The 17,668-nt window shown below is 42.5% G+C and overlaps 1 protein-coding gene across 1 annotated transcript in view; it reads right to left on the reverse strand.

Moving 5' to 3' along the window:
* Positions 1–17,668, reverse strand: part of MACF1 (microtubule actin crosslinking factor 1) — a 338,082-nt gene that overhangs the window by 209,255 nt on the left and 111,159 nt on the right.

The following is a 17,668-nucleotide window of genomic DNA, read 5'->3' on the forward strand; positions in this document are numbered from 1 at the left end:
TCCTTCCCATCCTAATTCTCCAGGGAGGGCAGTGACTCCCTGCACCCCCACCGCACCCCCAGCAGGCTCCAAAAATCCGAAGCTGTGAAAACCCCCAACAGGAGGGGCAGAGTGGTCCTGGCCCTCGGGAAGGCCCGAGGTTACATTTCGCTCTCCACACACTGGTCCTCTTGATCAATGCTCTCCTCCCTCCCCCTCCTCCCCAGGGCTCCCTCACTCCAGCTTCCTCCCCAGCCCTGCCAACCAAACTCTCAAAGCTGCCCACTCGGCCCCTGCACGCCTCTCCTCCCCTCCCTCCCTTCTCCAAGTCTTACACCCCCATTTTTTCTTAGGCAAATTCTGCTTCATTCTGACTTTGTTCACCTCTTCAACGGAAACATGACTGTCAACACTCGACAACGATTACATCACAGAGGCCTGATCATGAGGAGGACTCACTTTCTCCCACAACTGCCACCTCCAGACCACTGATCCATCAGGTGCGTTCCTCTTCTATTTATTTGAAGCCTTTTCCCTCCACTATATCATCCTGCTCAAATCATCCCTGCTATCATCGACCATTCCCTGCTCATGCACCCCTCCACGTGGCAAATCTACCTTAACCTCTCTCAACAACTTGGTTCAGTGGGTGTTCTCTGATGTCATCCTCAAACTATTTCAACATATGTGTGGACAGTGCATGTGAGCCTGCTTCGCCTCACTGACCTTCATCTCCAAGCCATAGCCAGCTGCCACCATGCCACTTCCCAGGCCTCATTCCTTCTCCAAACATAGCTACTCAGCAGTCATCTTTATCAATCCTTCATATTTCCTCATCACTTTCAACTTTCAATCACTCCCTTATTATTTTATCCTGTTTATTAAGAGCATCTAAGATTATCCCAGTCTGTGCCAGACAACATGATTAAGCAAGTAAAAGCTGTTTGTCACGAGCACCCCAGGGACACTCACCTCCCTAATCTACTACTACTTTCACTAGGACAATCCCCAAGCTGAGCTGACCACTCCTCCATTTCTTCTCCAACTAAGAGAAATTTCAGAAGAAAGGAGCAGAATTATGTAAATCTGACTCACTAGTAACTCACACAAACTTCAGTTAGGGTTTCTTTCCCTGCCACCCAGTTACTCCCTTCTTACTGATACCCAAGTAGAAGCCAGGCAAGCACTGGTCCACCACTTCCAGGTGGATGCCCTATCTTCTTACTTCCCTGAATCGATAGCCATCCAGTAAGTTCTCCTTCATCTGTCTCTAACCTTACCCTCACCTCTTCCTTTCCAGTCTCTGAATCTATAGCCATCCAGTAAGTTCTCCTTCACCTGTAACTAACTTTACCTTCACCTCCTTTCTGGCTTTGTTTGTAGGAAACAGTGATCTTTTCCTACTATAGACCATGGCAGTTAGGAATTAGAATGCATTTGTCTAATTCCTTGCTGATCTGCAAATCTCCTCAACAACAATCATTATGTTCAGAGTTGAAAGGTCTGTCCAAATAATCTACAATATTACTGAAGCTTAAAACTTAATAGAGAATTCTTCATAAGAAACATAGACTAATTTAAAATTCCATAAAGTGTCATAATCTGCATCCTTATAAATTCTACCTATTGGCACTCATTTGGAACTGCTGAAACTTTTTTAAAATCTAATCTAATTTTCCCTTCATAGAGGCCTGCAAGTATTTAAGTCATAATCTTTATTAGATTTGACCACTGTCATTCCAACATATTTTGATCATTTGATCTTTTCAGATGCTGATTCAGTTACCTGACCTCTTCATAATCCTTTCCAAGCTTGTGTCAGAGTCAGCTTGAAGTTATAATCTCATCTAAATCACTGACATTTACATTCTTTTCACAGCAAGCTACTTTCTTCCTCTCTACTTCTCCAAATGCTATTTAAAATCCAGTTCATTCATTCACTCATTTATTCTTTGAATAGGTCTTAGTAAGGAGCTAGCTGTTTGGAATAGCCTGTGTTATACAAAGTCACAGTCCCTACCTTTAATAGAGATGACAGTCTGGCAGGAAGAAGAAATAACTTCAACAGTTATTGTAACAGAGGTGAGCACAGAGTACTCAAGAGCATGAGGAGTCAAGCCTCTCTGAGCACAGGAGGGACGCGCAGGAGGCTAGTGAACGTCTCTAGACGCGTGACTCTGCTGCTGCTGCTAAGTCGCCTCAGTCGTGTCCGACTCTGTGCGACCCCATAGACGGCAGCCCACCAGGCTCCTCCATCCATGGGATTTTCCAGGCAAGAATTCTGGAGTGGGGTGCCATTGCCTTCTCCCCTGGGTGACTTACTAAACCTTAAAAAATGAGTTGCAAGCTAGTCAGAACGAGAAGGGAAGGTACAAGGCTACAAGAAGTTCCACCTGGTGCAAAGTAACGGAGATATGAAGGAGCTCATGTTCAGACAACTGCACAGAATTAACGGCGGCTGAAAGACAGGATGTGTATTAGGTGGTAGTGACATTTAAAACCGGATAGAATGACATGAGTCAAATCATGGCCTTTCACGACAAGCTAAGGAGTCCAAACTTTATCACCAAGAAACTGGTAAGGGAAGAGAAGAGAACATATTAAAAGATTTTAAACAGGAGAATGACACGGTGAGATTGGTGTTTGAGAAACATTACTCTGGCAGCCTTTCCGGACAATCCCACATCTCAACAGTCTCTTTGTTCTCCAAATTTTTATGGTATTTACTATGCTAGTCACTCAATCTGTACTTATATAGCTATATAAATTCTAAACTTCAAATAACCTTACTGTTACTCATCAATGAGATCATTAGTTCCCTGAGGAAAGACACCATGCTTTACTTTTTTTACATCTGCCATAGCTACTAGCATCTAAAGCTCTATATAATAAGACCTAAAATAAATCCTTCCACTTCTCTGAACTGAGAGTCAGCGTTTAGCTATTGGAATCATGACTGATGAGAAACCATCTGGTTTCCCTCGTGCACTATCCCCATGGGAAGGCTTGGGAGGTGAACAGAATAACTATGGGTAGAAAATAAAGAAGACGCAATCGTGTTAATCACACCTCCAGGGCTAAAGGATACGAGGCCATGAACTAAAAAGAAATCACATGAATTCCACCTCTTTAAAATATTCTCAAGTTTAAAGGGAAATTTATTAACTTTTTCTTTTCCATCTATGTAGTGTTTAACCTATTACAGCAAACAAGTATTACTTTTATAATGAAAGAAATTCTATAAAGAAAACTTGTGCCTTCAGAGTGATAACTCTGTAATATTAGAGACAGACTATTATTGGTTATAAAGCTAATCAGTAGAGCAACGCAGAGCAGACCTGGCATTGGTGAAAATGCAGAACTTTTGGTCAGCTTTAATACTGCTTTCCATTATGTTTGCATGTCCCTGCAAACAGGTGATACTTATTGGGATACTGGAGTTTTCGCAGGTTGGATTAGGCTCTCTTTTTTTTTTTTCTCATTTTGGCTATACCACGCAGTTTGCATGATCTTATGTCACTGACTTGGGCCCCAGCAGTGGCAGTGCCAAGCCCTAATGACTAGACCACCAGGGAATTCCCTAGACTCTTACAAGAAATAAACTTTCTTGACTGGCCAACAGATGATTAGAAGACTGGCTAAAGAAACACACAGAATGATATCAACACCAAGTCACCTGTAAGAGTCCCGTCCACTGTCTCCTATCTTTTAGACATGAAGATGCTATTAACACAATTGAGTCTTTAAAATTTTAATACCCACAGTTATGCTGTTCACCTACCAAGCCCTCCCATGGGCATAATGCACTAGGGAAGTGGATGGCCTCACATCAATCATGCTTTGAATAGCTAGAAACCTGACTTTCACTTCAGAGGGAAGAGGTCCAAGTACTTATTCTGAATATAATTACTAAAAGCAACATGATTACAAGTCCTTTCCAAGACCAGTTAACCTGCTTAGAGCTGAGCTATAAATTCCTCAGAAAAAGGTTTTATATAACAACCTTGCCCCAAAGCTGGAGGATCCTTTTTTAGGATACTATGTTGCAGACCAATAAATTACATGAACATTATCTCCTGACTTAGGCATTAGGATAAGAGGACACCAATACAGCAGTGCCTGGAATTTAAGATCTTAATATTTCAGCAAGGAAATTCATTAGGGAAGTCAGACAACAACTTGATTACATAGACCTTCAGAACACTCCAAACAACTCAGACTTCAAAAGTTTCTAATAAGTTTTAGGTTTGATTCCCCACACATAAATCCTTCATTTAATTCCAGGCCCAGCAAAGATCTTTCTACCTAACACTGGAGATAAAAGTTTAAGAAGATATGTTTATGTGAGAAGATAACAGTCAATCAGAGCAAAGGTGATGTTACTTTTAAAAGCTTCTTGTAAACTCAGCTCCACCAAAGGCTATGAACTGACAACAAAGAACCCAACAGCCTCCTGGGAAATTCTTAGATTGAACTTATCGAGGCACCAACTAGTCATGTGAGGGTTCCTCACTCAATTAGAAAGGTTTAATACTCCTGTCCAACTTTATTAAGATACCAAGCTACCAACACCTACCCTAACTTTCTTAATTTTAGTGTCACTGGCAGAGTCCCTCCTTGCTACCTAGGCAAGTCCGTCCCCCTGAAATGTGGATCCTACATCTTCCCTTCTCCTTGAGAAGCTTATTCCAACCATCCCTGCCTAGCTTGCATACCTTTACCTACTCCTCTCCTTTCCCCTTGGCTACGTGAACAAGTGTGAAGACAATGCTCACCATTTCCACTTTCTCATCACCCTGCTTCACCACATGACCTGGCTTCCAGCCCCACAAATTCATGGAAACTGCTCTGCCCACAGTCACCTACCTGCCGACCCAGAAGACAATGCTGACCTTTCTTTTACCTTTTAAACCCCCTCTCCCTCTTGTATCTGAGACTCCATTCTGCCCTGGTTACTCCTCCTTTGATTACTCCTCTTTTGCTCACCCCTTAAATGTTCACTCATCCTTAGCCCTCTTTCCTTTTCATTCCATATTACAGCTTCTTAAGATATCCATGGGCCTAAAGGTCCATAAGTGGGTTTGGAGGGGGTGGGGTCATAAGTCACCTAAAATTGCAGGCAAAATTTCTGGTGTTGTGTACATTATGGGATGAAAAAACAAAACAAAAAACCTATAGACTTTCCAAAAAAAACAAGTAAGAGTTGCTCTCTACATCATCCCAAAATGATTTGCTCTACCCATAGTTTCAGCTGTAACCTATACACTGACAACTTCCATATTCATTATCCTCAGTTCAGTACTTTATCCTAAATACCATTCTCATATGTCCAACTGACTCCTAAAACTTTCATGCTCATTTCAAGCTCAACTTGCCTAAAACTGAACTCTTATCTCTCTCCCCCTGCTTCTAATAGGTTTCCCTGCTATATATAATCCATCTGTTGTGGTTTGAATGTCTATGCCCTCCTAAAATTCATACCCTGAAATCATATTCCCAATATGATGTGACAGAATTAGAAGGTGAAGCCTTGGGGAAGTGATTAGGTCATCAGGATGGAGCTCTCATAGATGGAATTAGTGTCTTTACACAAGGGACCCCAGAGTTTTTTCACACCCACTCCATTATGAAGGTGCAGTGAGAAGACAGCCAGCTGTCTAGGAACCAGGAAGAGGTCCTTACAAGACACCATATCAGTAGGCACCTTGACCATGGACTGACCCACTTCCAGAACAGTGAGAAATCAATGTCTGCTGTTTAAGCCACTGAGTCTATAGTTTTGTTACAGCGGCCCAAAGGTAGCTCAGCAGTACCAAATCTGTTTGATCCCTGGATCAGGAAGAGCCCCTGGAGAAGGAAATGGCAACCTACTCCAGTATTCTTACCTGGAGAATTCCATGGACGGAGGAGCCTGGCAGGCTATACAGTCCAAGGGGTAGCAAAGAGTTGGACGTGACTTAGTAACTCAATAACAAACGGGCTAAGACAGCTCCTCCTCAAAGCTGCCAGCAATCTTTTTCACAAGAATGATCTTCTTACTGGCACATTAAAATCCTTCAGTGACTCCTTATCCTTATAGTATAACAGCTAACATTTATCGACAATCTACTTAAATGTCAAGTACATTACATTTATTGTTCCCAGTACTCAACAACCCTGTGAAAGTGAAGTTGCTCAGTCGTGTCCAACTCTGTGACCCCAAGGACTGTAGCCTACCAGGCTCCTCTGCCCATGAATCTCCAGGCGAGAATACTGGAGTGGGTTGCCATTTCCTTCTCCAGGGTATCTTCCCAACCCAGGGATCAAACCTGGGTCTCCTGCATTGCAGGTAGATGCTTTAACCTCTGAGCCACCAGGGAACCTTCAACAACCCTGAAAGGCCTTATTTTACTGGAAAGATAAAGCCCACAGAGGCTTGCCCAAGATCACAAGGTAAGTCTGAACCCAGCTCTACTGGATTCTAAAGCTTGATACCTGCATTCAGGATAACATTTAACCTTTTTAGCCTGAGATCTAAGTCCTCTTATAATACAGCCACTTTTCCCTCTCCAAACTTTCATAAAAACTCTAATTTCCAGCTTTGGTGAATGTACAGTTCAGTTTAGTCGCTCAGTCGTGTCCAGCTCTTTGCGATCCCATGGACTGCAGCACGCCAGGCCTCCCTGTCCATCACCAACTCCCGGAGTTTACTCAAACTCATGTCCATTGAGTCGGTGATGCCATCCAACCATCTCATCCTCTGTCGTCCCCTTCTCCTCCTGCCCTCAATCTTTCCCAGCAACAGGGTTTTTCAAACGTGTCAGCTCTTCACATCAGGTGGCCAAAGTATTGGAGTTTCAGCTTCAACATCAGTCCTTCCAATGAACACTCGGGACTAATCTCCTTTAGGATGGACTGGTTGGATCTCCTTGCAGCCCAAGGGACTCTCAAGAGTCTTCTCCAACACAACAGTTCAAAAGCATCAATTCTTCGGTGCTCAGCTTTCTTTATAGTCTAACTCTCACATCCAAACATGACCACTGGAAAAACCATAGCCTTGACGAGACGGACCTTTGCTGTGAATGTACAACTGCCCCCAAATGAGGCGTGTGCTCTTATACCCTCCAGGCTTTGCAATTACTGTTCTCTCTGTGTGGAAGACAGCTCTGGGCTTCCCCAACTATTCATTCTTTGGCATTCAACTCAGCTATCACCTCCTCCATCCCTCACACACACACGAGTTGAGGTAATCTCCCTCTTATGCTTATTACAAGGTATCATAGTTTGCTTATCCATCTGTCCTGTTGTACTCAGAACAACTTGAGGATAGGTCTGTGGTCAGAAACAAAAGCCTGCATTTGAGGCACGAAGTTCTGTGTTCTGTTTCAACATAGCCCACAACATAGCCCCAGTGCATCATGAATCATGAAAAAAGCAAATGAGAGAAAAGCCTCTGCTTATTTTCCTGAGGGCCACAGAAAAATTTCTAGTGGTTCAAGAAGCCCAAGAAGCACCAACCACCTGGAAATCTAAAACTGAGACACATGAGCTGACAAAAAGGGAAATAAATATGTAGAAAGCTGGGATCAGTCTGCTCCCTGACCACATGAGGTCAACCTAGTGGCAGAGACCAATATGTATTAACAAATAAATAATTAACAATAACACCAAGCAAATAGCACACCAGATACAAGATGCACAAAATCATCCTGATAAACAGAGTTGATTAATTCTGACAGAAAGGTAGGAGAAGAGTTCATGAGAGGCGTGGTATTTGAAGTGAACCTGGGATGACAAGTATGATTTTGGCAGCCCAAAAAGAGGTTAAGGAATTCCAAAGAATAAGCATGAGCAGTGACTTGGAGACGAGTGAGTACACAGGATATGCTGGAGGGCATGGTGTGGCTACATACCACGGACACTAATAAGGTGACCTGAGATCACATCACTACAGAGCTGGAATAAGGAGCACTGCTAATACTTAGTTCAGTAGATAAAGGATGCCACTGAAATTTCCTGAACCAGAGTGTTCCGGAAAGATTAGCCTGACACTGGACTGAAGACCAGACTGCAGCAGAGAAACACTAAGAGGCAGAAGCAACTAGAGGACTACTGTGTGAGACAGACCAAGAAAGGAGCCAACAGCGTGAACAGTGCTGAGGCAGTGGGAATACGAAAAGGCAGGCAGATCCCCATAACAATGCAGAGGAAGAAACCACAGCCTCTAACTACTGACTAGCTGCTAAAGAAAGGGAGAGTGGAACATAATCCTAAAGTGTCTAGTCACAGCAACTGGGAGGAGTGGTACCTTGAGATAAGGAAAACAGAAGGCACAGATTGGGTTGGGTAACTGTTGAAAATTCTTAAAGAGATGAGAATACCAGACCACCTTACCTGCGTCCGGTAAAACCTGTATGCAGACCAAGAAGCAACAGTTAGAATTGGACATGCAACAACAGACTGGTTCCGAATTAGGAGAGGAGTACATTCAGGCTGTATATTGTCACCCTGCTTATTTAACTTATATGCAGACATCATGAAAAACACCAGACTGGATGAAGCACAAGTAGGAATCAAGATTGCCAGGAGAAATATCAATAACCTCAGATATGCAGATGATACCACCCTTATGGTAGGAAGTAAAGAGGAACTAAAGAGCCTCTTGATGAAGATGAAAGAGACTGAAAAAGCTGGCTTAAAACTCAATATTCAAAAACTAAGATCATGGCATCTGGTCCCATCACTCCATGGCAAATAGATGGGGAAATAATGGAAAAAAGTGACAGTTTATTTTCTTGGGCTCCAAAATCACTGCAGATGGTGACTGCAGCTATGGAATTAAAAGACGCTTGCTCCTTGGAAGAAAAGCTATGACAAACCTAGACAGCATATTAAAAAGCAGAGACATTACTTTGCCAACAAAGGTCCGTATAGTCAAAAGTATGGTTTTTCCAGTAGTCATGTATGGATGTGAGAGTCGGACCATAAAGAAAGCTGAATACCGAAGAATGATGCTTTTGAACTGTGGTGTTGCTCTTGAGAGTCCCTTAGACAGCAAGGAGATCAAACCAGTCAATCCTAAAGGAAATCAGTCCTAAATATTCATTGGAAGGACTGATGCTAAAACTAAAGCTCCAATACTTTGGCCACCTGATGCAAAGAGCTGACTCATTCAAAAAGACACTGATGCTGGGAAAGGTTGAAAGCAAGAGGAGAAGGGGATGACAGAGGACAAGATGGTAGGATGGCATCACTGACTCGAAGGACACGAGTCTGAGCAAGCTCTGGAAGATGGTGGAGGACAGGCCTGGCCTGCTGCAGTCCATAGGGTCAAAGATTCAGACATAACTCAGCAACTAACTGAACAACAACAAAAGAGAAGAAACATAATGAGGTGCAGCAGACCCTTCTTGCAGACAGTTGGAACCTTAGATCTAGAGTTCAGAAGAGCAGCAGAACTAAGGATACAGATTTGATGCTAACAGTTGATAGCTGAGGCTGCAGCAAGTAGAACAGCTAGCCTATTTCAAGTTTTCCTAAATCACCACTTTGTTCATATTACTCCTCTATTCAAAATCCTTTAGTTGCTCTCAGAAGACCAGAGGCTCAAGTCTACGCCCTTTATTTCTGTTGTCCATTATACCCCTCTGAAATTCCATTCCAGTTTTTACTTACTATGTGTTAGGTGATTGGGAGAAATAAAGATAAGTCACTGACCTGAAGGAATTTACAATCTATCTACTCTACCAACTTTATCTTTAGACTCTCCACTGCAACCATTCTGATCTCAGTTTACAAACATACCTTGCACATTCTTGCCTTTGTTCACCCCCTACTGGAATATCTACCCTCCTCTTTTTGGTTTATCTAATTTAGAGCCTCCTTACAAGGAGGTTGAAGTCTCACTTCTTCCTTTAAACCTGTCTGGCTATCCCAGCCACCTCTGGATGCCTGTGTTTATTTAATTTACTTGGCACCGAGTGTACAAAATCTACTGCTAGCCATCTTTACATGCAAATTCCATTTCTCTATCTGAACTTTAGCTCTTTAGAGTCAAGAATTATGTTTTAAAATTTCTTTAAATAGCCAACATGTAGGACAACAGTAAGCACTTGAGAATACTCATTCATTTAACAATATATACTATGTGAGAGCCCACTATGTGCCATCACATCTATATGGATACTTTATGATCAGATTAAGACATATTCTCAAATGATAATTAAAAGACTTTACAGCAAGGAGCAGAGATCTCCATTTGGATGCCCTTTCCACAGTCACAGCTTTTCTAAATTCTTCCGGCCACATCTAGACAGAGGAAACTTCACACCAGTTAATGTGAACTCAAAGAAAATGGGCTAAAATGAAGATTAAGCGATTAAAATGTGCTTAGCAATAATACAGAATGGCACCAGCATTATATAATGATTCCTTTCCCTAGAAGTATGCAAGTCAACTTTGGGAGGTAAGAATGACTTCGATATTTATTGTGTCTATTCTGTATCAAGCAGGGTCAAAGATTCAAGGCCTGTCTCACTTAATATTTGACTTAATCTTCACAATTCTATCAAGCAGTAAATCCATGGCTAATTCATGTCAATGTATGGCAAAAACCACTACAATATTGTAAAGTAATTGGCCTTCAACTAATAAAAATAAATGGAAAAAAACCAATTCTATCAAGCACACATTATTTATTTTCATTTCATAGTTCAAATTGAGGTTCAAGGACACTTAATAAAAATTTGCCTGATGTCACATGGTAGAAGTGAAATTCAAATCCAAGTCTTCCATGGACTTTTAACTACCAAACTCTACCACCACTGTGAAATTATTAGAAGGCAACACAACACAGTCCTATATAATGAAGGGAAGAGGAGAGGTGCAAACTGTAACTACAATGGGGATGTATGAAAGGTATCAGTCACCAAAGGTTGGTGAAGACTCAGAATGTCTCAATGAGGACTGAGACTTGGGAATTTAGGGAAGTGATAACTAGAGACTTCAGGGCAAAATTAAAATTTTCATGTTGTTTCTTAGGAAAATCTGAACTTTGTTACTGATAATTCTTCGCTCTACTGGGAATCAGAGAGTACAAGGCAGAAAGGCAAAAGTTAGGTAAAGAAACAAGCCAGGGATAAGCCTGGTGCAAAAGAAAAGAGTCACAGAGATGAAAGGAAAGGTTTAAAAGGAGAAGGGAAGAATGAGAAAAACATAATAGCTTCTAGAGTCTTTAAGGGAACACCACACTCAGAAAAAATAAAATACTTCACAGTTACAAAGAGATACAGGGTTTGGACGTCCTTGGTGGTCCAGTGGTTAGGAATCCACCTGCCAATTCGGGGGATGTGGGTTTGAGCCCTGATTCGGAAAGATTCCACATTCCACGGGCAACCAAGCCCGCAAGCCACAATTACAGAATCCCGCGTGCTTTAGAGCCTGTGCTCCACAACAAGACAAGTCACCACAATGAGCAGCCCAAGTACCGCAACTAGAGAGTAGCCCACGCTCGCTGCAACTTGAGAAAGCCCATTCGCAGCAGCGAAGATCCAGCGCATCCATAAATAAATAAATGAAGAAATACAAGGGTTAACAATCCTCAAAAAATCATCTTAAAGATGAATAAATTGAAGTCCAGGTTTAAGAATTTAGATAAGGTTACAGAGGGGCAGAATCAGGTCTATAACTTGGATTTCCCAGCTGCCACTCCATGGCTTACTTTACAGGATATTCATCTCCCCTCTGTGAGCCTGAGTCTCATCTATAAAGTGAGGAGTCTGGACTAGGTCAATGGTTTCCCAGTACCAGTCTGTAAACCAACCATATCAAAATCAGCAGAGACACCTGCACTCGGCTTGGTGCCCTAACATATACTCTTCATAATGACTGTATGAGTTAGGGCCTATTTTAATCTCCTTTTAGTAAATGAGGAAGCTGAGGCAGAGAAAGTAAAGCAGCTTTCCAGTTCTCACATAGCTGTTAAGTGGTAGAGTAGGAGCCCCATGCAGACAATAAGGCCAAAGTCCATTTTCTTAACTGTTAGGTCACAATGCCGCCAGGGGATTAAACGGAGGTGGATGAACTGGGAGAACAAAGTTTTTGCCCTGAAAATTTCAATGAAGATTCTAGCCTTCCTTATATTTTTCTGTTGATTACAGAAAAGAGGCCCTCATAATCACTAAGCATTTTCAGATGTACAAGAGTCTTTCCCTCTAGATCTCAGAGGAAATCTCAGTGATACGAAAGATAAAAAGCTAGACTCCATGGCAATAACTGAATAAAACTGCTACTCCTTGTGTCGCAACCATTATTATAGTACCAACTTTGTTTCTGACAAAGTACTTAAAAATTTGGCAGTACTGATCTATCAATCAAGAGACAGGATCAGAACCCTGATTCTACTCCCTTTCTGAGATCTCTTGATCAAACAACCAGCAATCTCAAATTTAGTGAAAAATTTGCTCATTTGGGTCACAATTTTGTTTTGCTTTAGAGACTAAGAGTACAAAACCAAAAGACATTAGTAGTAGTATCAATCCAGTAGTTCCTAAACTTAGATTTCACAGGAAATGCGTAAATGTTCCAAAATAAATCAGAAAACCTAACATAAAGTTGTCAACTTTTTATTTTCCTAAGGAATGTTATCTAAACACAAACTACCACCTGACAATAATTCTTTCATAAAATAATGGGCATTTTAACATCAAAAAAGTAGAAACGGCAATTTCAGAATAAAGAACAGTTCTTTAAGTAAGTTATGAAAAGCACACACTATATTTTCCTTATCTTATCCATTTTACTGAGAATTGATGATGATGCCTCCAACACCAGTCTATACACCCTACAGTTTGGAAGCCAAGAAAACCTATGGCCAAAAAGGCTAGGCCACTTGCTCAAGGTCATAGAACATTATTCAAACAAACTCCTCTCCTTTATCAAGAGATCTAAGCAGCAAGACTCTTCCTAGCCTCCAAATCTTCTTGAGGTCCCCATTCCCAGAACACCTTCAAGTCTTTTTCCCTCCTCACAGCTAGCAAGAGAGTAAATAAGTGCAATCAGCCCCAAAGAGGAAAACCTGGGCCATGACTCCACCCTCCCCTCTTCCCACAATCCTGTCTGCTCTGAGGTAGACTCTGTAACCAACCAACTTCTCCTAAAAATATGCCCTGGACTTTCAGAACATAACTTAAAAGTAGTTTCCTGATTCAGACAGAAGCGTGAGCATGAATTCACTCTCTATAAAAAAAAGTCCCACACCCAAAGCTTAGGCTCTTAACTGCCAGTCACTACAACTTTAAGAAGTTCCCCAGAAGTCGGGGACCAATGGTCTCTCCCACTGCACGTTTTAACAAGCTCAAAGGCTGTAAATGCCTCCAAGGCTTCTGAACCCCTGCGTTCCTGTGAGTCAGTGAGAGTAAAGACTCTCTGGGACCCTCAGGCCCAGGCAAGGAATAAGGAAACTGCACATACTAACCCATGCAGCACATGCGGCAAACCAGGTGGCTGTTGAACTCGTGCTCATCTTGGTAACTGGGCCACATGTCGCCAGCGTCTGCTGACCCTGCCTAGAAGGACGGTGTCCCCAAGAGCCTCCAGCTAGGGGCCTGTGCACCCCCCGCAGCTCCTTAAAAAAGGCTACGAAGTGAACATAGACAGGCAGCCAAACGGCCGTGCAATGAAGAGAGACAGCAGAAGTTCGGAGAAGTGGCTCCACCCACCACTTCCTACTGACCTCCTCCCTCCCCTTGAGGTCAGAGAGGAAGCTCCTCCCTGGGGCACTTCCAAACTGGGTCCAGGTCTTCATGCAAAAGGCATCCTATTCAAAAGCGGCACCAGCTCAGTGTTGGCAGACCAACGGCAGCAGGCCAGGTGGGCACTTCGAGTGCAGAAGTCCAGCCGCATTAGTAACTGAAGTAAGCCTGGTTAGGCAGAAGCCAGTCTCTGAGTTACTCTTCTCTTTCAGAATAGAAGCTTATGACCCCATGAATCTGAGACAGTTGCGGGAGGGCTGGGGAGGTAAAATGGCTTACTGCCAAGTGAAGCACACAGTACCCAGAGCCCAGCCTGTCCCTAGGGCTTGACTCTTCTCAGGCCAAATGTCTAAATAAAGTGTTAAATGACTGAAAAGCCCCCGCAGTAGAAGAGACCATCACGAAACAAGTCTATATACTGTTCGCTGCCAACCGATTCCTAGATTCTGAAGGGACCTTCATGTCCCAACTTACAGCTGCCCAGAGTCAGTTTCTCCCCAGTGATTCCACCTACTTTACAGAGTGAGCCTGGCCCCAGCCAGCCTCTAGGTAGACCTAGTATAGGAGATCTCATCAGCGTCAAAAGTACTGTTGTCTTGCCGCTCCGTTCTTTCCCCTTCTCCATCCAGGAATGTCAACCCAAAGTCCCCTACCTCTTCCCAGACCCTCCCATTTGTCTCTGCAGTCAACGCACTTGACTCAGCCGTGCCAGGAAGCCTTTATCCTTCAGAGTAAAGCTGCTTGCTTGTTTGTCCAACTTGTTTTCCGAGTCTTGGCTAATTGTGCCAGACACTGGAATGTTGAAGGAATACAATGAAGGGCTTTTTCATTCAGATGGCCCGGCCCATCGCTGCTTCTTCACAATTCTGACCCAACCAGGAGGCAGAAAAAGCCGAGCCTCTGTCGCTGTCAGGACAGACGCTCCGATCCTGTCCCCACACCACTCAGAAGGCCCCACTGCAGATAAGGGCCTAATCGCTTGGCCCTGTGCTCTAGTTCCCTAAATATAACTTCTTCAGGCTAATGCTACTTCCAATCCTGTTCCTGAAGACAGGGAGGGAGGGCCAGCACCCAGAAAAGCAAGTTTCCAGAGGTTAGCCGGAGAAACTGCAAGTGGAAAATAAAAAGTAAACAAGTTTACCAAGCAGGTCACTCATGATAAACAAGCCCTGTGACCTGCCTCAGTTCCCTGACAGCTTCCTTACCCTCTGCAGGGCATCCCTCCCACCTGCAAACAGCAATAATCCTGTTACTACTTACTAATAACAGGACTCACAGCTGACTTTATCCCACCTTGACTAAGCCCCTAGTCACCCCAACCACCTGTGACAACTCTGCTCAGTTCGTTCCTCTTATTAGAGTCTTCTTAGTCTTGGAAGAAGGGTTCTAGAATTTACCTTGTCCTAGGAAAAGAAAAGCATAAGAAATAGGGAAGAGAGACAAAAGGGGAACAAAGATGTCCTGATTCATATTTAGTAACCTTTTCCTTTAAAATATTTAAATTCCTTCAGTGCAAGGGCTGTCTTTAGTTTCCATATCCCAGTCTCTAACACATTTAGAAGGCACTCAATAATCCAAGCTAAAATTAACTGAGCATCTACTGTAACTGTTAGTTCACATGCTAAAAACTTCAAACAAATACCATTTCATTTAATCCCAACAATTCTCCTGGGAAGGTGAACCAAAGCCTGCCTTCTTCTCACTCCCCTAGGATATAGGCAGAGCTTGTTTCCCTTGAAGGTACTAGAGACTGAGGAAAGTAAGAGAAAGCTGTTGGGACAGAGTCAGTCTAGCCACCAGGAAACAGGCCTTCCCTCTAGGATCCTAGGAGACTCTGACCCTCAAAACGGAAGCCACTGCTGACAGGAAAGACAGGACCCTGATGGAGACAGTCAGCTCTTAATTACCGGAGAAAATCAGCCAGTCTGTGATTACCCAGGTCATTCTCATTCCTTTTTAGCCCAATGTTTAGCCATTTCATAGTTCACCAGATGTGAGAGGCAGGAAAAGGTGAATCTGGCTGCTCCCTGCAGATTCATTAAAATGCTGAATGGAAGGAAGAGATTCAAGCCAATATTTCCATGGCTAGAAGTTATCTGAGAATTTACAGCTACTGGCTTTCTTACCAGCACAGAAAACTGAAGCTATTCATTTATTTCCCAAAACATGAAAATCACCCACTACTGAGGATAATAAAGCAGACACAGTCTTTCCTTCTAATGTGTGTGACAATGATTCATAACACATCACTAACTTTTTATACATTTCCACATTGGCCTCTACCATATTTTTAAATTCCCAACTGTAGAAACAAACATTTATATTTTGTCCCAGGAGTCTACATGAAAGTGCAATGTCTTCACTGATATCTTTTGGTTTTTTAAGTATAATAATGACAGCAAACAATTATACAGTCCTTACCACATGTAGAATATATTCTAAGAACTAACTCAAAGCAACCATGAAGTATTATAAACCCATTTTACAAATGAGGAAATAAAGGCCCATATAGATTACTGTCACTCTGTCAGCAGGGCAGAGACAGGAGGAAAGTACAGGCAGTTTAACCCCAGACTCTCAAGTTCTCAATGACAATCCCACACTATATCCAAGTGTGGCCCAGATAACTGCGCTGTCAGAATTGCAGAACACTGGAGACTTCAGTCTTTTTTCTTCTCATGCCCATTAGAGATCTGAAGTCCAGAGGAATTAAGTGACTGTCTAATATCACACAGTAGTAATAAGCACAAAAGCCGGGATTTAGAACCCAGATCTTCTGACTCCAAGTTCACTGGTCTTCCCACACAATACACAACCTAGAAAAAAATAACTAAGGAAAGAAAAAGAGAAAGACTACATCTTGATTAAAACACCTAAAGCTTTAGTTATTTCAGCAAAGATATATTAGGTATTTGACCATTTGTTTAAATATCTGCATATCTATTATATGTCTGACCCTTTGTGACCCCATGGACTGTAGCTTGCCAGGCTACTCTGTCCATGGAATTTTCCAGGCAAGAATACTGGTGTGGGTTGCCATTTCCTTCTCCAGGAGATCTTCCCAACCTAGGGATCGAACCTGAGTCTCCAGCATTGCAGGCAGATTTTTTTTTTTTACCATCTGAGCCATCAGGGAAGCCCCTAATAAAATGTTAGATAATACAAGTGGACCATGGCTGATTCATGTCAATGTATGACAAAAACCACGACAATACTGTAAAGTAGTCAGCCTCCAACTAATAAAAATAAATGAAAAAATAAATAAATAAAAATCACTCAGTAATTCTGACTATAAAAAAAAAATACAAGTGGATGCTGCACAGCCTAGTCATAAAGAAAGAATCAAAATTCAAAGCAATCTTGGACTTCCCTGGGAGTACAGTGGATAAGAATTCACCTGCCAATGCAGGGGACATGGGTTCAACATCTCATTTGGGAAAATATCACATGCCACAGAGCAACTAAGCCTGTTCGCCGCAAGTTCAGGGTTCCTGAGCCCGGGCTCTAGAGCCTACAAGCTGCAACTACTGAGCTCACGCGCTGCAGCCACTGAAGGACGTGCCCTCCAGCCTGTGCTCTGCAACAAAAAAGCCACCACAATGAGAAGCCCATACAGCCCAGTGAAGAGTGGCACCTGCTCACCGCAGCTAGAGAAAGCCCATGTGTAGCAACAAAGACCCAGCACAGCCAAAAATATAAAATAATGATAAAAAAGTACTTAAAAGGTACTAAAAAAATTTTTTTTAAGCAATCTCAAAAATCTACACCAAATCTCATAGGACAAAATTTCATTAGAATGTCTTTAAGTCTTATGCTGAAGTTCCAGAAAACCAAAGGAACAGCAATCTTTGGAGGGGTGACAACAGCATTTCATGCACAGGGTTTGGTCATTTTATAACTTAGGTTTAATGAGACTCAACAGTGTAATGGAGCAGCTTAAAAAAAAAAAGAGTCATGGT

The sequence above is a fragment of the Odocoileus virginianus genome, chromosome 5 (assembly GCF_023699985.2).
Source record: "Odocoileus virginianus isolate 20LAN1187 ecotype Illinois chromosome 5, Ovbor_1.2, whole genome shotgun sequence".
NCBI classification, from domain to species: Eukaryota; Metazoa; Chordata; class Mammalia; order Artiodactyla; family Cervidae; genus Odocoileus; species Odocoileus virginianus.